The sequence below is a fragment of the Pinus tabuliformis genome, chromosome 5_2 (assembly GCF_031772625.1).
Source record: "Pinus tabuliformis cultivar Carrire ecotype Pingquan chromosome 5_2, CPIR1, whole genome shotgun sequence".
Lineage (NCBI taxonomy): Eukaryota > Viridiplantae > Streptophyta > Pinopsida > Pinales > Pinaceae > Pinus > Pinus tabuliformis.
The window spans coordinates 114,005,543-114,032,261 of NC_142306.1; the positions used below are offsets into that span (position 1 = coordinate 114,005,543).

A 26,719-nucleotide genomic window follows, 5' to 3' on the forward strand; every position below is an offset into this window, starting at 1 on the left:
TCATGGTGTTCATGTCTGTGGTTTTTATGTGATGATCTGTTCTATTATACTACACCTGTTTACTGTCAATGTGGTTAATAATGTTCTGATGCATTTACTGAAGATAAGCTAACTGAATCATAAGATTTCTGGATATACGCTAGTTGCTTTAGACACAGTAGCGTGTACACGCTGGTTCACTTAACTGAAGTAGCATATATGTTTCTGAGCATGAAATTTGAAAAGTTTTATTGATCTGATAATACTGATTCACCGTGTTATCACAAAACCAGTACTAGGGACTGCAACCAATCCAGGTCTCATGTAACTATTTCAACCTATCTTTAGACCAAAGATTAGCCTCTTTGATCAGAGAGGGCTCTCTCAAAACTCTTGATAAAATCCTTCACACACTAGATGGCTAACTCTTTATTTACTTATGAAAACATAACTGGTTGGAAACACACCAAAAGATATCTCATTGGGCTATGGAGTCTATAATATCAAGTAGACAAGAAAAACACAGTGATCTCATAGAAATCAAGGCTCTTAGCATTACAAGTCAAACATATTCCACCACACATAGCTTGCTGTATACACAGGAAGTCAGAGCATATAAGTATGAATTCTGAGTGATTGCATACAACAAAACCATAAAATAACATAAGGTATAACACATCATCACTTCATTTGACCATGACAATCCTTCGAGAATCTTGAGAAGAGAATAACTCTGTTTTACTATTACTGTCAAAAAAGATCTTACAGTGGCCCAAAACAACACACTTTTTCTATTAAGTATCCAACCCTTTCTACATCTAACCTTGGCCCATATATAGGCAAGCAAACTAAAACACCTCGAGCTTCCTCCTCCAGCATGAGGGGAGCCTCGAAGGTGGCTATTAACTATTCCTATATGCTACTAACTAATGCATTAATTACAAACATGCTGAACTATAATTACACACAATCCTAATCAAACTAAAATACTAATTTCATTCTCCTCGCAGGCTTGATGCTTTCTTGGATGCTGGACAGCTGTATGATTTCCATTATGGCTAAGATATGTTAAGGGAGCATTCACCGAGCAAGCTGGTCTCGGATGCTAGCTGTAAGACAGCCTATTAATTGATAAAATTAATCATCCTATATCCACGGTCCCCTGTCTTCCATTCCTCTTCATCATTTAAAAACAAGTCTGCTTTTCTTTAATTCTTCCCAAACACCGCATATCACCACACCTTTCAAATGAGCTGGAAACTTTATGAGCTGAAAAGGTGTCTGCAGTTGTTTGTTGGCCCTTAACATAATATGTTTTCCATCGCCCTGAAATATAGGGAGCTGTTCCTGTTTGTCGGCCTTTTGTCTCCCAACATTCTCCTAAAATATAGCAGCCTGCTCCCAAATCCTTTAATGACCCCAAGTATGGAGTGATGCCAGGTTTCTGATGTGCTGTAGGTGGTCTTTGATAGACATCTGTTCCTTTTCCTCAAACCCCCGCTCACCGTGTCACACTAGCTGCTCTGCGCTTTTAAAATCATCACCTACAGCAGTTTCGTAGCGCGCTACGAAACTGCTGTTTGATTAAAAGAAAACACAATCTCCATCAATAAATTTAGCTGTCTTTGATTAACCAGGAAGAAAAGATGTATACCAATTATTGGTAATGAAGACAAAATCTTTCCCAAAAGATTCACTAAAGTGTTTACTGTTTGAAAGATTCAGAATCCTTGAAGCTTCAATGGCTGTCTCCATTCAATGCCGTCATTCTTCTGTTCACATTTCTGGTCTTCACTCTGCCCCAACTAGATGTGCTTGTCACTGCAGCATTATAACTAGAGCTATCTGTTTTCCTGAAAGTACTTGTGACCCAAGAAAAACAAAAACTTGCTAATTAAATGGCTCAAACAACCTTGATGAATGCCTCCAAACTTAATTTCTGAAATCTTTTCACTATATCAATAATACGCATTCCTCAAATATAAAACCTTGGAAAAGTCTGTATAGCAGCTCCACATGATCATTCCTAATTCTCACCATGCTTCTCTCACAATGAGGTTTCTTGTAATTATTTTGCTCTTCTCTCACAGCTTGGTTTTTCTTATAGAAATCCAAATCTTTTCCAGCACCTTCACAAAAACTATCCTTCTGAGCGGATGGTTTTTTCAATTGAACTTCCATATTATCAAATTTAGAAGTGTCCTCCTGAGAAAGACTCTTTCTCTTCAAAGGACTAACCCGTTGACTATTGATGCTTGTTTGCATTCCATCCCCAGGATCATAAGGCTTTATTGCCTCTTTATGCAATAGTCGAGCTTTCCTATTTCCTCATGAGATACCCTCAGAACCTGCTCCAATGTAAAATTTAGATCCTGGACAATCTTGACACAGTCCTTAAATCGCCTATACTTCTTGGAGATCATCATTTGCAACACATTTGAGTAACTCTGAATATTTGCCTCACCAGTAAATGTTAGTTGAGACATACAAGGAAATCCTTTGAGTTTTTTGAAAAGCTATAAACCAAAACTGAACAGAGCATTTGAATTATGCCAGTATTCTAAATAAGGCCGCGCGCATTTCTTTCAGAAGTAATAGGAATAAAGATCGATCCCTAAGAACCGAGCAAAAGAACATAATTCTCCCACAGGATTTTGAAGAGAAGTGCCACTGAGAGTACACCATGCTCTTTCTTAACTTGATGTGTTCCTTGAGACCATGTGGACTGCCTTGCAGACATCTTTCTGCTTCGAACCCTTCTATCCTTCAAAACGCTGTCTCATTCAGCAAAATTTTCATCTTCCATACAAAACAAGTCTTCTAGCTCTGCCATGGTATAACGATACAGAGAATATTGCTAATCTGGATTGCATTCACAAAGTCATTTTTGCATGTTGTAGACAGACAAAAGCATCTGGTGTTAACTGTACACAACAACAGAAAGATGTAAAAATATCAACATATAATACATTCTGGATCCTCCTCAGTACCGCCAACATGTTCAGGATACTTTTAAATTCACATCTTCTGCGCAATTCAATCTACAATTGAAACCCTTGCTGTTGTAATTTGAACTCTGAGATATACTCTGAACCTTCTCCTTCCGGGCACTATTATGCAAATCTGACATTGATGCTCTCTGCGCGCCTCAGGCAACCCAAAAACACAATAACAGAAACCGAAACATGATAATGGAAACAGAAATCTTCATATCCCCCGTTGTTTTCGAATCACGCATAAATACTAGCCCTTGAATGTCTCCTTTCACTCCATCCGCTATTAAAATCTACTTTATAATCTCCCTTTCCAGTTGTCGTTGTGATTCTGGTGATTTTGCTAATGTATATGGCCATCTGAAGCGCCACATCTCAATCCGGGTGTCAATAATAGTGGCGACCTTGTGGCAATCAAACCCTCATAAAAGCCACTTGACATTTGGCGGTTACTCACTACATTTCGATAAAGAAAACTCTAAGACTGAAATTGTCAAACAGTTAATGCGCATTCCCTGTGGCAATATAGAGCATCCAACAGCACCTCATGATCAAATGCGCCGCCTTCTAAGAGACCACGAATTCTGTATTTCTGAATATCGACAATAATGCCAAACTGGATTTGATTCGGGCTCCAACTTCAATAACCGTCTTATGGTGCTCTCGACCTCCCTCATTCACCGGTACCATGATATGCTCCATTCCATTACCAGTGAAAAATAATCCACCAGGTCCAATCTGAAGTGCTCGCACTTCATTTCTTGAGAATACTCTACCTCGTTCATGAAACGATGGCAAGTCATAAAGGCGCACACTCTTATCATTGCATGAACAAAGCAAAATAGGTTTGGCGTGTTCATCATTCATTATGCACAGCGCAAGAACACCATGTTCTTCAATACGAGTGTAAATCTCTTCAAGAGCTATAGTTGATGTAGCAGCCCAAACCTTCACTGTGCCATCCAAAGAACACGACAAGAGAAATTGGTCCCAACAAAGAAGAGACATTACAACTGATGTGTGATTTCTCAAGGTTTGGATACATTGAAAAGTTTCCAGGTCCCAAACTTTTATTGTGTGGTCCATAGAGGCAGAGTAAAGTTTGTCTTTCTGTGAGACTAATGAGACAACAGGCAACATATGCCCTGTGAGGGAAGTTGCAGGGTCAAATGTATTGGTTGTAGGATTAAACTTCCATGCTAAAATGGTGCCATCATGTGTTCCAGCCAAAATCATTTGATCAGCGATCGCCAGAGCATGCACTTGTCCATTAGGGCTGTCTAATAATAGCTCTGTCAAGTTGACGGTATTCAAAGCCTTGACGGCATTACGAAGGCCGACAAAAAGCCACGGACCTTCACTTAGAAGGCATCCAACTCCACTGTCGTCGCCTAAGGGGATATTTGTTCCCTGTCCTGTATGGCAGTCCCAGGCTATAAGCTTATTATGTCGGCCAACAGAATAGAGTTTGGCAGAGCCTAAATGCGAAAGAAAAGCAATTCCTCGAATAGGCTTGTTATCGTGGCCAACCAGCTTAGTCATGAAAGTGACATCGGAACCTCCAATAAAATGGGAGTGCAGATATCTGCAGTTGTCTTTTGCATACTTGCAATTGCCTGCAAGCCAATAACGGCATGCTTTATCCTTTTTGTTACAGGTGCACAAAGAAATCAATAGTCCACTTCAAATATCAGTTCGAGCCACATAAAGACAAGACTATCATATAAAGAAAAACAGATTCACATTGCATCCTTGGAGTGTCTGGCATAGCATCAACCTGTGTGTGAATTGTGTCCTCCTTGGACATACTGTCATTGCTCTCATCAACATTCCTGGAGGGAAGCAAAACTCTATACAATAAGCATGCTAGGATTTGGACCTTCGCTGAAAACTCGAACCAATTCCCAATTTCGTAGCACGCTACGAAACCACGCAAACAGGCAGCGCTGCGAAACTGCTAAAATAATTCAGGCGCTGCGAAAACACCCAATCTTTAAGCTAATCTAGAAAAATTGTGACAACATCATTTTCAGTGATAACAGTGGCTCCACTAGGGATAGTGTGCCCTTGTGGTGCGCTAAGAACACGCAGCTCCAGTGCCTTACCCATTTGTAACAAACAGAAATTTGCTTGACAAGCATGACTGTAGGAGAAAGAAACTAATGCTACTGAAAAATAAATGCTCAGCCAAACTTGAGCTTATTTGCAATTTACCTACCTACCTACCCTAACCATTTAAACTTTCCTCAGCTCAATCAATATGAAACTTCCAATGCAGCCAGTCATTTGCTTTATCTGACATTTGACTTCTTTGCCTGTCCCGAAGTTCAGCGCCAATGTGATAGTGAGATGACAGCTGCCACTGAAAATGTCTTTGACTGCATCGGATTTCAGAGCCAATGTGATAATGTAATGACCGCTGCCACTGAAACTGTCTCTGATCTTCATAGGTAAGCTGAAACACTGGAGAATAAAACTCTTCCATGTAATCAGCTATAGGATCCCAAAACACATGATCAGCTTGTCCTTCCACGACACTTTCCAGCTGTGCAAACTGATCTTCAACCACAGTGTTCAGTTCCTCAAACGTAAAAGAGAGGGGAACCAGCATAGTCTCCTTGCGCTCAGCCATAAAATATTTCTGAGAATAATGATCATGATCATGAAAATTATATTCCTGAATTTGTCCTTCTAAACCTTCAATTTCTTTCTCAATGTCTTTGGAAAATTCATCAAAAAATTTCATCTTATCCTCTGACTTGCAGTCAAAAGATTCCAGATATGAGGACAGGGACAAAGAAAAAGATTCATTTGTTTCTTCTTTATTATGATCATCATTCCACTGTTTAAAACCTTCAACTGAAGGAGATTTTACTTCCACCTCTGGCCTATCTATCCATTCCTCCAAGAACAAAAGCCAAAAGTCTGGCAATGACTTAATGGACTTGGCAGGCAAGCATTCAACCCACTGTTTGCATTTCCCTTGGAATGAATCATAAAATAACCTTATGCAAACATCCTCATGTTTAATTCTAAGAAGCTGTGCAAATTCACAAAAATCTAATATATGATCCAAAGTTAAACTCAGATTCTCTCCGTTAAACTTTGGACCATTCCTTAGAAAGTATGCATCCTTGGGAAAATGATTTGGGAAACCATGAATTCCTGAGAAATCTATGCATGCATACCTTGAACAAAGAAGAGCAGCTTCTGGGTCTTTCATAACTCCAGTGGAATCACCATGAATATATAAACCTTGAATTCTTCAACAATGGAGTCGCCAAGGTAGTTTTGCAGCCTTGAAAATCATTTGAACTCCTGCTACCTTCAGAAATTCAATCTTAAGCTCCCGGCAGACGCACCAAAATGTTATCACAAAATCAAGCACTGAAGGGCTGCTGATCAGGTAGACTCTGTGTAACTATTTCAGACCAAGCTTTTGACTAAGGATTAGCCTCCCTAGCCTGAGAGGGCTCTCTCAAAACTCTTGATAAAATCCTTCACACACTAGATGGCTAACTCTTTATTTACTTATGAAAACATAACTGGTTGGAAACACACCAAAAGATATCTCATTGGGCTATGGAGTCTATAATATCAAGTAGACAAGAAAAACACAGTGATCTCATAGAAATCAAGGCTCTTAGCATTACAAGTCAAACATATTCCACCACACATAGCTTGCTGTATACACAGGAAGTCAGAGCATATAAGTATGAATTCTGAGTGATTGCATACAACAAAACCATAAAATAACATAAGGTATAACACATCATCACTTCATTTGACCATGACAATCCTTCGAGAATCTTGAGAAGAGAATAACTCTGTTTTACTATTACTGTCAAAAAAGATCTTACAGTGGCCCAAAACAACACACTTTTTCTATTAAGTATCCAACCCTTTCTACATCTAACCTTGGCCCATATATAGGCAAGCAAACTAAAACACCTCGAGCTTCCTCCTCCAGCATGAGGGGAGCCTCGAAGGTGGCTATTAACTATTCCTATATGCTACTAACTAATGCATTAATTACAAACATGCTGAACTATAATTACACACAATCCTAATCAAACTAAAATACTAATTTCATTCTCCTCGCAGGCTTGATGCTTTCTTGGATGCTGGACAGCTGTATGATTTCCATTATGGCTAAGATATGTTAAGGGAGCATTCACCGAGCAAGCTGGTCTCGGATGCTAGCTGTAAGACAGCCTATTAATTGATAAAATTAATCATCCTATATCCACGGTCCCCTGTCTTCCATTCCTCTTCATCATTTAAAAACAAGTCTGCTGTTCTTTAATTCTTCCCAAACACCGCATATCACCACACCTTTCAAATGAGCTGGAAACTTTATGAGCTGAAAAGGTGTCTGCAGTTGTTTGTTGGCCCTTAACATAATATGTTTTCCATCGCCCTGAAATATAGGGAGCTGTTCCTGTTTGTCGGCCTTTTGTCTCCCAACATTCTCCTAAAATATAGCAGCCTGCTCCCAAATCCTTTAATGACCCCAAGTATGGAGTGATGCCAGGTTTCTGATGTGTTGTAGGTGGTCTTTGATAGACATCTGTTCCTTTTCCTCAAACCCCCGCTCACCGTGTCACACTAGCTGCTCTGCGCTTTTAAAATCATCACCTACAGCAGTTTCGTAGCGCGCTACGAAACTGCTGTGTGATTAAAAGAAAACACAATCTCCATCAATAAATTTAGCTGTCTTTGATTAACCAGGAAGAAAAGATGTATACCAATTATTGGTAATGAAGACAAAATCTTTCCCAAAAGATTCACTAAAGTGTTTACTGTTTGAAAGATTCAGAATCCTTGAAGCTTCAATGGCTGTCTCCATTCAATGCCATCATTCTTCTGTTCACATTTCTGGTCTTCACTCTGCCCCAACTAGATGTGCTTGTCACTGCAGCATTATAACTAGAGCTATCTGTTTTCCTGAAAGTACTTGTGACCCAAGAAAAACAAAAACTTGCTAATTAAATGGCTCAAACAACCTTGATAAATATCTCCAAACTTAATTTCTGAAATCTTTTCACTATATCAATAATACGCATTCCTCAAATATAAAACCTTGGAAAAGTCTGTATAGCAGCTCCACATGATCATTCCTAATTCTCACCATGCTTCTCTCACAATGAGGTTTCTTGTAATTATTTTGCTCTTCTCTCACAGCTTGGTTTTTCTTATAGAAATCCAAATATTTTCCAGCACCTTCACAAAAACTATCCTTCTGAGCGGATGGTTTTTTCAATTGAACTTCCATATTATCAAATTTAGAAGTGTCCTCCTGAGAAAGACTCTTTCTCTTCAAAGGACTAACCCGTTGACTATTGATGCTTGTTTGCATTCCATCCCCAGGATCATAACGCTTTATTGCCTCTTTATGCAATAGTCGAGCTTTCCTATTTCCTCATGAGATACCCTCAGAACCTGCTCCAATGTAAAATTTAGATCCTGGACAATCTTGACACAGTCCTTAAATCGCCTATACTTCTTGGAGATCATCATTTGCAACACATTTGAGTAACTCTGAATATTTGCCTCACCAGTAAATGTTAGTTGAGACATACAAGGAAATCCTTTGAGTTTTTTGAAAAGCTATAAACCAAAACTGAACAGAGCATTTGAATTATGCCAGTATTCTAAATGAGGCCGCGCGCATTTCTTTCAGAAGTAATAGGAATAAAGATCGATCCCTAAGAACCGAGCAAAAGAACATAATTCTCCCACAGGATTTTGAAGAGAAGTGCCACTGAGAGTACACCATGCTCTTTCTTAACTTGATGTGTTCCTTGAGACCATGTGGACTGCCTTGCAGACATCTTTCTGCTTCGAACCCTTCTATCCTTCAAAACGCTGTCTCATTCAGCAAAATTTTCATCTTCCATACAAAACAAGTCTTCTAGCTCTGCCATGGTATAACGATACAGAGAATATTGCTAATCTGGATTGCATTCACAAAGTCATTTTTGCATGTTGTAGACAGACAAAAGCATCTGGTGTTAACTGTACACAACAACAGAAAGATGTAAAAATATCAACATATAATACATTCTGGATCCTCCTCAGTACCGCCAACATGTTCAGGATACTTTTAAATTCACATCTTCTGCGCAATTCAATCTACAATTGAAACCCTTGCTGTTGTAATTTGAACTCTGAGATATACTCTGAACCTTCTCCTTCCGGGCACTATTATGCAAATCTGACATTGATGCTCTCTGCGCGCCTCAGGCAACCCAAAAACACAATAACAGAAACCGAAACATGATAATGGAAACAGAAATCTTCATATCCCCCGTTGTTTTCGAATCACGCATAAATACTAGCCCTTGAATGTCTCCTTTCACTCCATCCGCTATTAAAATCTACTTTATAATCTCCCTTTCCAGTTGTCGTTGTGATTCTGGTGATTTTGCTAATGTATATGGCCATCTGAAGCGCCACATCTCAATCCGGGTGTCAATAATAGTGGCGACCTTGTGGCAATCAAACCCTCATAAAAGCCACTTGACATTTGGCGGTTACTCACTACATTTCGATAAAGAAAACTCTAAGACTGAAATTGTCAAACAGTTAATGCGCATTCCCTGTGGCAATATAGAGCATCCAACAGCACCTCATGATCAAATGCGCCGCCTTCTAAGAGACCACGAATTCTGTATTTCTGAATATCGACAATAATGCCAAAGTGGATTTGATTCGGGCTCCAACTTCAATAACCGTCTTATGGTGCTCTCGACCTCCCTCATTCACCGGTACCATGATATGCTCCATTCCATTACCAGTGAAAAATAATCCACCAGGTCCAATCTGAAGTGCTCGCACTTCATTTCTTGAGAATACTCTACCTCGTTCATGAAACGATGGCAAGTCATAAAGGCGCACACTCTTATCATTGCATGAACAAAGCAAAATAGGTTTGGCTTGTTCATCATTCATTATGCACAGCGCAAGAACACCATGTTCTTCAATACGAGTGTAAATCTCTTCAAGAGCTATAGTTGATGTAGCAGCCCAAACCTTCACTGTGCCATCCAAAGAACACGACAAGAGAAATTGGTCCCAACAAAGAAGAGACATTACAACTGATGTGTGATTTCTCAAGGTTTGGATACATTGAAAAGTTTCCAGGTCCCAAACTTTTATTGTGTGGTCCATAGAGGCAGAGTAAAGTTTGTCTTTCTGTGAGACTAATGAGACAACAGGCAACATATGCCCTGTGAGGGAAGTTGCAGGGTCAAATGTATTGGTTGTAGGATTAAACTTCCATGCTAAAATGGTGCCATCATGTGTTCCAGCCAAAATCATTTGATCAGCGATCGCCAGAGCATGCACTTGTCCATTAGGGCTGTCTAATAATAGCTCTGTCAAGTTGACGGTATTCAAAGCCTTGACGGCATTACGAAGGCCGACAAAAAGCCACGGACCTTCACTTAGAAGGCATCCAACTCCACTGTCGTCGCCTAAGGGGATATTTGTTCCCTGTCCTGTATGGCAGTCCCAGGCTATAAGCTTATTATGTCGGCCAACAGAATAGAGTTTGGCAGAGCCTAAATGCGAAAGAAAAGCAATTCCTCGAATAGGCTTGTTATCGTGGCCAACCAGCTTAGTCATGAAAGTGACATCGGAACCTCCAATAAAATGGGAGTGCAGATATCTGCAGTTGTCTTTTGCATACTTGCAATTGCCTGCAAGCCAATAACGGCATGCTTTATCCTTTTTGTTACAGGTGCACAAAGAAATCAATAGTCCACTTCAAATATCAGTTCGAGCCACATAAAGACAAGACTATCATATAAAGAAAAACAGATTCACATTGCATCCTTGGAGTGTCTGGCATAGCATCAACCTGTGTGTGAATTGTGTCCTCCTTGGACATACTGTCATTGCTCTCATCAACATTCCTGGAGGGAAGCAAAACTCTATACAATAAGCATGCTAGGATTTGGACCTTCGCTGAAAACTCGAACCAATTCCCAATTTCGTAGCACGCTACGAAACCACGCAAACAGGCAGCGCTGCGAAACTGCTAAAATAATTCAGGCGCTGCGAAAACACCCAATCTTTAAGCTAATCTAGAAAAATTGTGACAACATCATTTTCAGTGATAACAGTGGCTCCACTAGGGATAGTGTGCCCTTGTGGTGCGCTAAGAACACGCAGCTCCAGTGCCTTACCCATTTGTAACAAACAGAAATTTGCTTGACAAGCATGACTGTAGGAGAAAGAAACTAATGCTACTGAAAAATAAATGCTCAGCCAACCTTGAGCTTATTTGCAATTTACCTACCTACCTACCCTAACCATTTAAACTTTCCTCAGCTCAATCAATATGAAACTTCCAATGCAGCCAGTCATTTGCTTTATCTGACATTTGACTTCTTTGCCTGTCCCGAAGTTCAGCGCCAATGTGATAGTGAGATGACAGCTGCCACTGAAAATGTCTTTGACTGCATCGGATTTCAGAGCCAATGTGATAATGTAATGACCGCTGCCACTGAAATTGTCTCTGATCTTCATAGGTAAGTTGAAACACTGGAGAATAAAACTCTTCCATGTAATCAGCTATAGGATCCCAAAACACATGATCAGCTTGTCCTTCCACGACACTTTCCAGCTGTGCAAACTGATCTTCAACCACAGTGTTCAGTTCCTCAAACGTAAAAGAGAGGGGAACCAGCATAGTCTCCTTGCGCTCAGCCATAAAATATTTCTGAGAATAATGATCATGATCATGAAAATTATATTCCTGAATTTGTCCTTCTAAACCTTCAATTTCTTTCTCAATGTCTTTGGAAAATTCATCAAAAAATTTCATCTTATCCTCTGACTTGCAGTCAAAAGATTCCAGATATGAGGACAGGGACAAAGAAAAAGATTCATTTGTTTCTTCTTTATTATGATCATCATTCCACTGTTTAAAACCTTCAACTGAAGGAGATTTTACTTCCACCTCTGGCCTATCTATCCATTCCTCCAAGAACAAAAGCCAAAAGTCTGGCAATGACTTAATGGACTTGGCAGGCAAGCATTCAACCCACTGTTTGCATTTCCCTTGGAATGAATCATAAAATAACCTTATGCAAACATCCTCATGTTTAATTCTAAGAAGCTGTGCAAATTCACAAAAATCTAATATATGATCCAAAGTTAAACTCAGATTCTCTCCGTTAAACTTTGGACCATTCCTTAGAAAGTATGCATCCTTGGGAAAATGATTTGGGAAACCATGAATTCCTGAGAAATCTATGCATGCATACCTTGAACAAAGAAGAGCAGCTTCTGGGTCTTTCATAACTCCAGTGGAATCACCATGAATATATAAACCTTGAATTCTTCAACAATGGAGTCGCCAAGGTAGTTTTGCAGCCTTGAAAATCATTTGAACTCCTGCTACCTTCAGAAATTCAATCTTAAGCTCCCGGCAGACGCACCAAAATGTTATCACAAAATCAAGCACTGAAGGGCTGCTGATCAGGTAGACTCTGTGTAACTATTTCAGACCAAGCTTTTGACTAAGGATTAGCCTCCCTAGCATGAGAGGGCTCTCTCAAAACTCTTGATAAAATCCTTCACACACTAGATGGCTAACTCTTTATTTACTTATGAAAACATAACTGGTTGGAAACACACCAAAAGATATCTCATTGGGCTATGGAGTCTATAATATCAAGTAGACAAGAAAAACACAGTGATCTCATAGAAATCAAGGCTCTTAGCATTACAAGTCAAACATATTCCACCACACATAGCTTGCTGTATACACAGGAAGTCAGAGCATATAAGTATGAATTCTGAGTGATTGCATACAACAAAACCATAAAATAACATAAGGTATAACACATCATCACTTCATTTGACCATGACAATCCTTCGAGAATCTTGAGAAGAGAATAACTCTGTTTTACTATTACTGTCAAAAAAGATCTTACAGTGGCCCAAAACAACACACTTTTTCTATTAAGTATCCAACCCTTTCTACATCTAACCTTGGCCCATATATAGGCAAGCAAACTAAAACACCTCGAGCTTCCTCCTCCAGCATGAGGGGAGCCTCGAAGGTGGCTATTAACTATTCCTATATGCTACTAACTAATGCATTAATTACAAACATGCTGAACTATAATTACACACAATCCTAATCAAACTAAAATACTAATTTCATTCTCCTCGCAGGCTTGATGCTTTCTTGGATGCTGGACAGCTGTATGATTTCCATTATGGCTAAGATATGTTAAGGGAGCATTCACCGAGCAAGCTGGTCTCGGATGCTAGCTGTAAGACAGCCTATTAATTGATAAAATTAATCATCCTATATCCACGGTCCCCTGTCTTCCATTCCTCTTCATCATTTAAAAACAAGTCTGCTGTTCTTTAATTCTTCCCAAACACCGCATATCACCACACCTTTCAAATGAGCTGGAAACTTTATGAGCTGAAAAGGTGTCTGCAGTTGTTTGTTGGCCCTTAACATAATATGTTTTCCATCGCCCTGAAATATAGGGAGCTGTTCCTGTTTGTCGGCCTTTTGTCTCCCAACATTCTCCTAAAATATAGCAGCCTGCTCCCAAATCCTTTAATGACCCCAAGTATGGAGTGATGCCAGGTTTCTGATGTGTTGTAGGTGGTCTTTGATAGACATCTGTTCCTTTTCCTCAAACCCCCGCTCACCGTGTCACACTAGCTGCTCTGCGCTTTTAAAATCATCACCTACAGCAGTTTCGTAGCGCGCTACGAAACTGCTGTGTGATTAAAAGAAAACACAATCTCCATCAATAAATTTAGCTGTCTTTGATTAACCAGGAAGAAAAGATGTATACCAATTATTGGTAATGAAGACAAAATCTTTCCCAAAAGATTCACTAAAGTGTTTACTGTTTGAAAGATTCAGAATCCTTGAAGCTTCAATGGCTGTCTCCATTCAATGCCATCATTCTTCTGTTCACATTTCTGGTCTTCACTCTGCCCCAACTAGATGTGCTTGTCACTGCAGCATTATAACTAGAGCTATCTGTTTTCCTGAAAGTACTTGTGACCCAAGAAAAACAAAAACTTGCTAATTAAATGGCTCAAACAACCTTGATGAATGCCTCCAAACTTAATTTCTGAAATCTTTTCACTATATCAATAATACGCATTCCTCAAATATAAAACCTTGGAAAAGTCTGTATAGCAGCTCCACATGATCATTCCTAATTCTCACCATGCTTCTCTCACAATGAGGTTTCTTGTAATTATTTTGCTCTTCTCTCACAGCTTGGTTTTTCTTATAGAAATCCAAATCTTTTCCAGCACCTTCACAAAAACTATCCTTCTGAGCGGATGGTTTTTTCAATTGAACTTCCATATTATCAAATTTAGAAGTGTCCTCCTGAGAAAGACTCTTTCTCTTCAAAGGACTAACCCGTTGACTATTGATGCTTGTTTGCATTCCATCCCCAGGATCATAAGGCTTTATTGCCTCTTTATGCAATAGTCGAGCTTTCCTATTTCCTCATGAGATACCCTCAGAACCTGCTCCAATGTAAAATTTAGATCCTGGACAATCTTGACACAGTCCTTAAATCGCCTATACTTCTTGGAGATCATCATTTGCAACACATTTGAGTAACTCTGAATATTTGCCTCACCAGTAAATGTTAGTTGAGACATACAAGGAAATCCTTTGAGTTTTTTGAAAAGCTATAAACCAAAACTGAACAGAGCATTTGAATTATGCCAGTATTCTAAATGAGGCCGCGCGCATTTCTTTCAGAAGTAATAGGAATAAAGATCGATCCCTAAGAACCGAGCAAAAGAACATAATTCTCCCACAGGATTTTGAAGAGAAGTGCCACTGAGAGTACACCATGCTCTTTCTTAACTTGATGTGTTCCTTGAGACCATGTGGACTGCCTTGCAGACATCTTTCTGCTTCGAACCCTTCTATCCTTCAAAACGCTGTCTCATTCAGCAAAATTTTCATCTTCCATACAAAACAAGTCTTCTAGCTCTGCCATGGTATAACGATACAGAGAATATTGCTAATCTGGATTGCATTCACAAAGTCATTTTTGCATGTTGTAGACAGACAAAAGCATCTGGTGTTAACTGTACACAACAACAGAAAGATGTAAAAATATCAACATATAATACATTCTGGATCCTCCTCAGTACCGCCAACATGTTCAGGATACTTTTAAATTCACATCTTCTGCGCAATTCAATCTACAATTGAAACCCTTGCTGTTGTAATTTGAACTCTGAGATATACTCTGAACCTTCTCCTTCCGGGCACTATTATGCAAATCTGACATTGATGCTCTCTGCGCGCCTCAGGCAACCCAAAAACACAATAACAGAAACCGAAACATGATAATGGAAACAAAAATCTTCATATCCCCCGTTGTTTTCGAATCACGCATAAATACTAGCCCTTGAATGTCTCCTTTCACTCCATCCGCTATTAAAATCTACTTTATAATCTCCCTTTCCAGTTGTCGTTGTGATTCTGGTGATTTTGCTAATGTATATGGCCATCTGAAGCGCCACATCTCAATCCGGGTGTCAATAATAGTGGCGACCTTGTGGCAATCAAACCCTCATAAAAGCCACTTGACATTTGGCGGTTACTCACTACATTTCGATAAAGAAAACTCTAAGACTGAAATTGTCAAACAGTTAATGCGCATTCCCTGTGGCAATATAGAGCATCCAACAGCACCTCATGATCAAATGCGCCGCCTTCTAAGAGACCACGAATTCTGTATTTCTGAATATCGACAATAATGCCAAACTGGATTTGATTCGGGCTCCAACTTCAATAACCGTCTTATGGTGCTCTCGACCTCCCTCATTCACCGGTACCATGATATGCTCCATTCCATTACCAGTGAAAAATAATCCACCAGGTCCAATCTGAAGTGCTCGCACTTCATTTCTTGAGAATACTCTACCTCGTTCATGAAACGATGGCAAGTCATAAAGGCGCACACTCTTATCATTGCATGAACAAAGCAAAATAGGTTTGGCTTGTTCATCATTCATTATGCACAGCGCAAGAACACCATGTTCTTCAATACGAGTGTAAATCTCTTCAAGAGCTATAGTTGATGTAGCAGCCCAAACCTTCACTGTGCCATCCAAAGAACACGACAAGAGAAATTGGTCCCAACAAAGAAGAGACATTACAACTGATGTGTGATTTCTCAAGGTTTGGATACATTGAAAAGTTTCCAGGTCCCAAACTTTTATTGTGTGGTCCATAGAGGCAGAGTAAAGTTTGTCTTTCTGTGAGACTAATGAGACAACAGGCAACATATGCCCTGTGAGGGAAGTTGCAGGGTCAAATGTATTGGTTGTAGGATTAAACTTCCATGCTAAAATGGTGCCATCATGTGTTCCAGCCAAAATCATTTGATTAGCGATTGCCAGGGCATGGACTTGTCCCTTAGGGCCGTCTAATAATAACTCTGTCAAGTTGACAGTATTCAAAGCCTTGACGGCATTACGAAGGCCGACAAAAAGCCACGGACCTTCACTTAGAAGGCATCCAACTCCACTGTCGTCGCCTAAGGGGATATTTGTTCCCTGTCCTGTATGGCAGTCCCAGGCTATAAGCTTATTATGTCGGCCAACAGAATAGAGTTTGGCAGAGCCTAAATGCGAAAGAAAAGCAATTCCTCGAATAGGCTTGTTATCGTGGCCAACCAGCTTAGTCATGAAAGTGACATCGGAACCTCCAATAAAATGGGAGTGCAGATATCTGCAGTTGTCTTTTGCATACTTGCAATTGCCTGCAAGCCAATAACGGCATGCTTTATCCTTTTTGTTACAGGTGCACAAAGAAATCAATAGTCCACTTCAAATATCAGTTCGAGCCACATAAAGACAAGACTATCATATAAAGAAAAACAGATTCACATTGCATCCTTGGAGTGTCTGGCATAGCATCAACCTGTGTGTGAATTGTGTCCTCCTTGGACATACTGTCATTGCTCTCATCAACATTCCTGGAGGGAAGCAAAACTCTATACAATAAGCATGCTAGGATTTGGACCTTCGCTGAAAACTCGAACCAATTCCCAATTTCGTAGCACGCTACGAAACCACGCAAACAGGCAGCGCTGCGAAACTGCTAAAATAATTCAGGCGCTGCGAAAACACCCAATCTTTAAGCTAATCTAGAAAAATTGTGACAACATCATTTTCAGTGATAACACACCCCCCCCCCCCCCCCCCCCCCCCCCCCCCCCCCTCTCAGTATTATTTCCAACATTTTGTATTCATTCTATAATGGACTATTCATAAACAGATGGATGCGTCCATAATGTGTCCACATGAGTCTATACTTGTGATGTTTTACAAGATCATTCCTGTATCAAAGCAGTAGTTAGTTTTCTAGTCAGTTTTGATCTGAGTATGGGAATGCCTATCTCAGCGATGATATGATCTCATATATATATCTTGCATTGAATGTTTTTACAGGTTCCATCTGGGCTCTCCACAAGATGATCCTCGAAATGATAAAGGACTTCACTCTTCCTAAATGATAAATGAAATCCTCATCTACTACAGACTTCGTACTTTAGGGGCAATCTGTTACACAAAAATATCGTCACCATGATTATTTGCAATCAGTATGGGTCTATCATCACTTGTACTGTCCTCCTAAGCAAGTCTCAGACCTCAGCTCTTCAAGTCAAGCTTTGAAAATGGGAGAAAGACATTGAAAATCAATGAAACTCTGGTTCTGCACTTTCTCTCACTGTCACCTGCGGTCCCGCACCTTCTGTTTACAAAAACTTCGGACCTGCCCGCTCTGTCCCTAAAGGTGTGGGTGCGGACCCCTGTGAAAGTCAAAAGGCGCAAGTCTTATCTTAAAAAAATCACTTTGGGTTAATTCTAGAGGATTCTAGAAGGAATTTTGACGTGGATTGTTCGCTCTGAGGTGGTTCATGCATCCCAAAAGAGAAGGAGCTAATCCCTTGATGAGAGGAGCTATCCCTTTGAAGGAGGGCTTTATCCCTTTGAAGGAGGACCTAGTAACCTCCCTCCATTGCACTATAAATTCAGGTATTGGGCTGGTTGCTGGAGAGGTTAGAAGCTGAACATTTTTTAGGGTAAATGCTGGTGAAATCAAGACTTCCTAGTTGAGCTTAAGAGGAGAGATCACATACCTTTTTGGCTTCATTGGGCAGTGAGTGAAACTTGACAAAGTAGAGGAGACTTCTTGCTGGACCCTGGGAGGAGCTTGTACAGCATCAAGGCACAAGTTGTAAAGTTATTCTTCTTTTCAATTAATACAATCAAACTCATTTTTCTCAACAAGCATCTCATGTTATTTTTTTCATGGACTCCTTGAATTTCATGTTAAATATGTTTTATGATATTGGCTTTTCAGGTGCTATTTAATTTGTTTGCCTTGTTTGTGTTTGCAGATTCACGACAAAGGAGCTCATTTGGATCGAAGGAGCGAGGGCATCCACAAACTTGTGTTGGACCTAAGGTAGGCCCTAAAAACACGTGTTTTCCATTGTTTATAAAAGCATATTTAGAGAAAGATAGTGTCTGGTTGGTTTGCTTGTCATTAGGTCTTCTTTAGATTCTAGGAAGGTCTATCTTGTCCGCAAGATCGACTTATTCCATGTGACATGCACCTAGTGTTCAATGTGGATCACCTTTGGCTATATTTTCCACCATTACTAGACACATCCGACATTGCAGAATAGCTCACACCAACAGAGTTAAATCCACACTGCATGGAACAAGCTGCAATTGATCAAATTATGGACACGCAGATCAAGAACACTCACTAGCAGAATTTCCAACTATATCAAGTTGTCAAAACTAACCAACTCCTAAACCAAAGAAAATCGTACACTAGGGACCAAGTTCAGCAAAAAATTTCCTCATTTCATGGAGGAACTCAATGCAATGGAGACAATTTTTTCCTAAGGGGGGAGGAATCATCTAGTTGGACATTGGTGGCCACCTAGCTATTACACTTGGACCCCCACCATTGTTATGTCATTCTTTTTTACAGTTTCCTTAATTATAGCACAGTTTACTATTTTTGGCATTTTCTTGGGTCCTGAACTTCCGGACCAGTTTTGAGGCCCTAAACAACATTTTTTTGGCAATATTCGTCATGGTAATTTCATAAAAATCATTTTTTAAGTTGTAGTCCTTGGAGAGATATTTCTAACGAGGTATCATGCACGTCAAATGGAGATAATATGACCAAGTTACGACCACGAGAAGTTGACTGCCCAACTAACCCCAACGGGGCCCATAAACTCTTGGTGTTACATCTCCTTGGGTTAGGGTTTTGGTTGTTTAGGGTTTTTTGTTACTGTTCAATAATAAAAAGGCCCTTGAGCCTCATTGTAACTCAGTTCAAAGGCATGTAGTCACCACATATCTTCTCAGAGATAAGATACCATTGCCCAAACTAGTCTCATTTCCATTCTGTTTGTAAGCATATTTCATTATTTGATATTAATGAAAGGATGTGTTACTTCTGTTGCACCTCTATATTTATGGCTATATTTGTAATTTGCTGCATTCCAATTTAAATTCAGATCAGTTGTATCAGAGTGGTCTGCTCTTTCTCTATTTCTCTTTGCATGTTCCCAACGAGGTCGGGATATAAGGAGTTAGGGCTCGAACTGGTCGAGCCTTTGCAAGACCAACCTCGTAAATCCCGATGGCCTCCCATGGGAGAAGAAAAGAAAGACGAGGGAGCAGGAGATCCAATCAAAATACTACTTGAGAAGGCCCTCGAGAAACAAAGGAACGCGATGATGGATAACTTTTCCTAGATCCTTCAACGGTTGCCCATTAGTGGCACATCCACATCCAACAGCCACTCTAGAGAATCCACACATTTTAAGGTACAAGTAATCTTTGACATTCCCATATCTAAGGGCCAAATAGATGCATACATTGTAGATAAATGGTTGACTATGCTAGAAGGATATCTTTTTGTTCATGATTTTTCCAGCCAGGAAAATATTACTTTTTCTCTTCTCAAAGTCGCCCAACACGTCAAGGAATGGTGGGAAACCTATTGTGAGAAAAAGGATGAAATTACTACCTCACTGTTTTTAGCTGCTCTCACTTGGAATTCATTCTAGAATTCCATCAAGGAGTAGTACTACCCTGTCAGGAGCTACGAGGACAAATACATAAAGTGGACCACGCTACGGTAGGGAAGGGACCAAGATGTGTCAGAGCTTACCAATGTTTTTCCTACCCTTTGCACGAAGTTGGGTATCAATGATTCTGAGAAACATTTGGTACTCAAGTATCGCGTCTGCCTACATATATACATCTAGGATGAGATTGAGTTCCTAGACATCTCCTCACTCGGCATGACATACCAATATGTCGTGAAGATCGAGAAAAAGTTTAAACAAAAGAAGGAAGACTTTGAATCTGTGAATTTGAATCAAGGGAAAGGTGCCCCCAAACTGCAGAACAAAGGACAAAGCCACGGCGGGATGGTCGAGGACAGCCTACCAAGGCCAAAAGAAAAGGACAACACTGCGAAGCCGAAGAATGACACGGGAAAGTGGTGTGAGTTCCATAAGAGCTCCACCCCCAACAGAAGTGAGTGTCAGGCCAAGCAGTCACTGGTGGCTGAGCTGAAGGCGTCAGAATCGATGCATTTTCCATCTCTGAGCTAGAACCTGACAAGGGGAATGACAAAGGGAAGCAGATTATTGATGTGGAGCCTAATGCCACTGTCATCACCACAAAGATTTAGAAGGAGGAACCCAAAGATCCAGAGGATGAGTGTCTCTTCCACTCTCAGATGTGGGTAAAGGGTTCCCTGCTACAGTTCATTGTTGACAATGGGAGCCAAAAGAACCTCATTGACGCAGAGGTTGTTAAGCGACTGGGCTTATTGACCACAACACACCCACAACAATACACCATTGGGTGGGTTCACCAAGGATGGGATCTGTGTGTGAGCCAGCAATGTTGCCTTCCATACAGCATCAAGCCCTTCACGGATTAGGTATTATGTGATGTTGGTCCCCTTGATGTTTGTGATGTATTATTAGGCCAACCCTACTTGTGGAAGCGACATGTTTTGTATGAGTCAATACCTAACATTGTTATTGTTACATTGGGAAATAATTTTTACAGGATACCGAAGGCAGCACCGCCTACCACCATCTCTCTAGTTACTACAAAAAAATGCAGTAAGCTCATTTAAAAAACTGGGAAATTTGTTTTCCTGATGATACACCCTCAAGGAAAGAAGAAGACGATGGCCATGACATCCAGACAGGACCCCCCCGCAGGAAAAAAACAAATGGACAAGGTCGTGGAGGAGTACAAGGACATCTTCACCTCCCCCGCAAGGGTGCATCTACACTTTTAGCTCAAGCACTCCATCGATCTGACCCCAGGTGCATCGTTACCCAATGGACTAATCTATCAGTGCTCCATTCTGGAGAACAATGAAATCAAGAGGAAAGTTCAAGAACTGCTGCAGAAAGTTCACATTCCAATTTCATCACCCTGTGGGAGCTCAATCATGTTGGTTCAAAAGAAGGATGGGACTTGGAGACTCTATATTGACTATCGGGCACTGAACAAGATCACTGTCTGGAATAGGTACCCAATCCCACGAATTGATGACCTTCTGGACCAACCCAAGGGATAAAAATTTTCAGCAAGATCGAATTGAAGTCTATATATCACCAAGTACCAATTGAACCCTCTGAATGGTTGGTTATACCTTTTGGGTTGACGGAGGGCCTTTTTGAATGGTTGGTTATGCCTTTTGGGTTGACGAATTCTCCTAGAACCTTCATGACACTGTTGGATTACATCTTGTGGCTGTTCACCAACTCATTTGTATTGGTATACTTGGATGACATCCTAATCTTTAGCGAGATTTGGGAAGAGCACCTCAACCACATCCGACAGGTTCTCCAAAAACTGCGGCAACACAAGTTGTGTGCCAATTTGGAGAAATGCACTTTTGGAATGACTCAGGTTCATTATCTATGATACATTATTGATGAATGGGGGCTGCATGTGGATCAAGCCAAGATCCAAGCCATTCGGGATTGGCCAACCCCAACCACTCTGACAGAGCTTCGCAGCTTTTTGGGTCTTGCCAATTTCTACTGTAGGTTCGTGTTGGGGTTCTCTCATATCACTTGGCCCTTAAGTCAAGTCACCAAAGGAGGAGTGAAAGAAAAATTATTTTGGTCTGAATCTCAACAGAAGGCATTCACAAAGTTCAAACATCGCCTCTACTTTGCACTAGTGCTCACATTACCAGACTTTCAATAACCATTTTGGATTGAGATAGTTGCCTCTGAATATGTTATTGGGGAAGTCCTTACTCAACAGGGGCATCCAGTGGAATATCACAGTGAGACACTTTTAGACATAGTCTGGAAGTATCCCACTTATGACAAAGAGATGTATTCCATTGTGCAGGCCTGTCAACAATGGAAGCATTACATTTTTGGGAACGAAACAGTCATCCACATTGACCACCGACCCCTGCAATTCATAAAAACACAAGGGAAGTTGCTTAATGATCGCCATCATAAGTGGTCCACATAACTGCAACAATACCATTTGAATATCAAGTACAAGAAGGGAAGCACAAATAATGTTGCAGAATGCCTCAGCCGACCACCGATCATGGCATTAACCACTATACTCAACTCTTGTGGGCATGAGTCTTCTAATTGGCCACTTCTCTACAAAAGTGACCCATAATTATATCACACATACCATACGCCCTTGGAGGGTCAGCAAGTTCCAGATTTTCACCTCCAGGATGTTATGTTATGCCACCTGGGACACCTTTGTGTTCCTTCAAGCAAGTGTATGAAGATGATTTCGGAAGTGCACTACATTCGGGCCGCTTGTTGTGGGGGAAAGTATCCAACTCGGAATGACCCTAACCCACTCTAAGGGTGACAGTTCCTTAGCAACAGCTGAAAGCAAAACTATCTAAAGTTTCTTCTTTATGACATGCAAGAGATAAAAGGAAGAGATCCACTTACCGATGTCTTGCGCAAATGGTCGATCCAATCTCCTTTGATTTCCGCTTGCTCCCAGCTCCAAGTCTTTTCACGGGCCCAGCTACACGAGATCCTGCAAATAAGACAAGAAAATAAAACTACAAGAAGCATGCATGCATAACTGATTCAAGGATTAGCATAAATCAAATACGCAAGTAAGACAATACATCATTGAAACACATGCGAATAGAAGAACCTCAAAAGCTTTATTAATATATGGAAGTAAGGTTCAGGCAGTGATACAACCATGAGAGGTCCAATCCAGCATCACCTTCCCGACGGAGAGAAATCTCTTCTTCACCTCCCTCAAGCAATCACCCAATACTCTCAACTGCAAACCAACAGCAATTCTTTGCACTAAATTCCGGCCTCCCAGATCCCATGGGATGAGATCCTTATATAGAGTTTTGGAGTGAAGATAAGTCAGCTTGATGTGTGACTTGTTGTCCTCTTCAACTCCAGTTGTTCTTCAGTTCTTCACTCGGAGTTTCTATCTTCCACTTGGAGTTTTAGAAGCTCTTAACTCATCATTAGGCGAATCTTATCATCAAGTGTCTTTTTAGAAGCTTCCTGGGCACTGGCACTTTGAGAAAAAGATTCCTCCACATGTCCAAGTACGCCCAACGCAGGTAGCCTTTGTTCTACTTGCTATGCAACGCAGGTAGCCTTTGTTGTACCTGCTATGCAGTGCAGATGCCTAGTGGAGCAGCTGCAATGATCCAAAACTGACCTGTTCTTGAGTGTTTTTCAGTGGAGAACTGTTTTGCAGTGCTGTGGTTTGCTGACCTTGTTCCTCTAAGGGTAAGAACAACTTGTTTAGGGACTTTGGATCCCTCAGATTATTGACATTTCATGCTCTATGCTGTAAGGCACAAAAATGTCTATAACAGTTGCCCCCTAAAGTATGAGGTCGTTTATCGGGTGAAATGCTTTATTAGGAGGATCCGAAGTTCATTCAATCGCCGGGAGGTGACCTGTAACAAAATACAATACAATACATTATCTTTTCATACTTTCTTTTCATGATCTAGCTGAGGCGGGCATTTCCCATGCTCAGCTTTATAAATACATTTGTTGTACATAAACAGACGACCGTCTGATAATAGACGGATAATTCTCCGCTTTTAATTATCATCCTTTTAGTAGGATGATCATCTGCTGCACATGTCTATGTCTTTATCTCCTGAATATATATCGCAGCCCGGATGGATGAAACTAGATCCGGGGTCTTCAAACTTGTCTGATCTTCACATTAGTACAAGTCGATCCATGTGAGAATTTCTTGAAGTCGAACATGGAAAGACATCGCTTGATTACCAGTCAATAATGTAAACTGTTAACAAGCACGAGAGGAATCACCGATAATGATGATGACCCTCAAGGTACTGCAGCACAATTCACGTGGTGTGAATATAGGATCTGACGTCGAACACCACGCAAAGTCTCCTGGTCGAAGGTCATTAATGTATACCTATCGCCGGGAGTGAGAAACTTGCCATTGAGGCATGCAAGCTTCAAAGTACTGAGGGGGTGTTCCTAGATCAACTTCTTGGATAATGAGCTGATGTCGACAAGAAGTGATCCGTCAAAGGAGGGCCCTAATGAATCCCACATCAGTGACACGGAACGGAGCTAGTGATGATTGGTGAAAAAAATTTGTGAAATATGATTCAGGGTGGCGGTCATGGAAGGATGAAAGATGATGTATGGTAGTGGATGGGACCCGGTTGACACATTCTGAATGACATCTCTTGAACATATAACAACACTGATGTGATGGATCGGTAGCATTACCCCATGTATGGATGGTATGGCGAGACCATGGTGAAGGGACCGGTGAATGATAATAACCCAACCCGATATTTACGGAGGCAAAAGTGTCATGTTCAAGAGCGACTTGCTACCATTAAGCTTTGAGGTTCTTCCCAATTTTTCCCCAGTCATTTCTGACCAGTACCTCTTTATTTTTTGACAAGCTTGAGGAGGATAACATATGCTTGATCTATAACCTGCCCTTCGGGCAAGCCCATCGCTATGTTTTTAATGAGCCTAGCGATAGGGAAACTCGTTCTTGTCTAAGGACAAGTTTGTCGCTATCTAATATTTTTAACGAGCCCAGCGACAAAGACAACTCGGTCCTTTTCATTTTTAGAGAGTCTGAAAAGTGTACATAAAGTAGACTCCAAGGGGTCCTTTTTCGTCATCTAATCCCTTAAGTCCGAAAAAGTATAAAACAATACAAAAGGGATGAATGTTCGATATCTTTATCGAGCCGAACTAGACAAGCGCTCGATCTTTTTGTGCAATAATCCCTCAGGTCCAAAAAGATTAAAATCTAGAGGAGGGATAGCTCTTCCGGTCCTTTTAACGAGCTGGAAGGCCAAAACTCGGCAAACTTTTCATATTTTACGAGTCAGTGAAAAGAGCTCAAAGAAGACTCGTCTTTTGAGGAACGAGTGATAAACAGGGATAGCAGCAGATTCCAGGTACAGGTTGGAATTTTCCAATCACGGCAGTATTACAAGGATGGCTAGGTGGAATCACTCTTCGCAGCTGTTCCTCAAAATAGGTAAACAATCAAGTGGATGTGAATGATCGGCCAAATGAGAAGTGGAGGTGATGGTGCACAAACACGACCAAGGCTTTTATGGCTGATGAATTTACGGTCTCAGATGTTTATTTACCGGTACTGGGTTCATTTTTTTTTTAAAGAGCTTGAATGCGCCAAAACACTGCTCAATCTTATGTTTATTTTTTAACGAGCATGAACTATGCGCTAAAACTTCTCGGTTATTGCGTTTATTTTTTTTAACGAGCATGAACTTTGCCAAAACTGCTCGTTTTTACCAGTCATAAAGTAGTAAGGTCTCATGGAAGATTCCAATTTTTTAAGGAGCTTCATCTCCCTACGCTTTGCTCCATATCCTCTCTTTATGCAAGCTGGGTATCGGCCCATCCTACGGGTTAGAGGGGCTAGTCCTATCTAAAACTAAAAAGCCGCCCGCGCTTGCATTCCAAGAGGTTTGCATGCCCCCAGGTATAAGTTGAATTTCAAGGTTACCCCTCAATTTGCAGGTAAAACATTCGTTTTACCGGGAGAGGCCTACCTCTTTCTGGTTACCCAAAGAATGGTTTTATTTGCAGCCGCAAATGAAACTCTTTCTTCGGCGATGTCTATCATTAGGGTACACAAAGATGGTTACAATCTGTGGCAACAACAGCGTCTCTATCTTTGGGGGCTGCCCCTACTTATCTTTTAAAACATTTGTTTTAATGGGTGAGGCTGGCCTTTTACCCAAAGCCGGTACCTACTTGCTGCCACAAACGGATCCCCTTCTTTGGTAGAGCCTACCTATTTAGACAAAGGTGAATGACCTTTGTCAAACAAGTAACCTTGACAGAAGAATCCTTTTCCAGAACAACCCCATCCCTAACAGCCCCTTCTGAGAGCCCAACTCTCTCTTTGTCTTCTTGTCCTTCTTCTCCACGAAGATAGCTCAGAGGAAGATTCTCAAAGATGAAGGAGGGGGACGGGGTACAGACTAGTCATATTCTTCCGTGGAAATTCTACTTTACACCTAAGGTTTTTTCTGCCTCCAGAGCAGACCAGGATGCATGCCCCCTGGGCTCCTGCGTTCCTTTCCCGAATCACTCGCATTCATCAGGAAGAAGAACCGGGGCAAGAGACCT

General features: G+C 40.8%; 3 pseudogenes; all 3 read right to left on the reverse strand.

Moving 5' to 3' along the window:
* Positions 1–3,539: 3,539 nt before the first annotated feature.
* On the reverse strand, positions 3,540–4,779 carry LOC149157755 (zinc finger CCCH domain-containing protein 17 pseudogene; annotated as a pseudogene).
* A 4,847-nt stretch (positions 4,780–9,626) lies between these two features.
* Positions 9,627–14,334, reverse strand: LOC149157756 (zinc finger CCCH domain-containing protein 17 pseudogene; annotated as a pseudogene).
* A 1,379-nt stretch (positions 14,335–15,713) lies between these two features.
* Positions 15,714–16,953, reverse strand: LOC149157757 (zinc finger CCCH domain-containing protein 17 pseudogene; annotated as a pseudogene).
* Between the last annotated feature and the right edge of the window lie 9,766 nt (positions 16,954–26,719).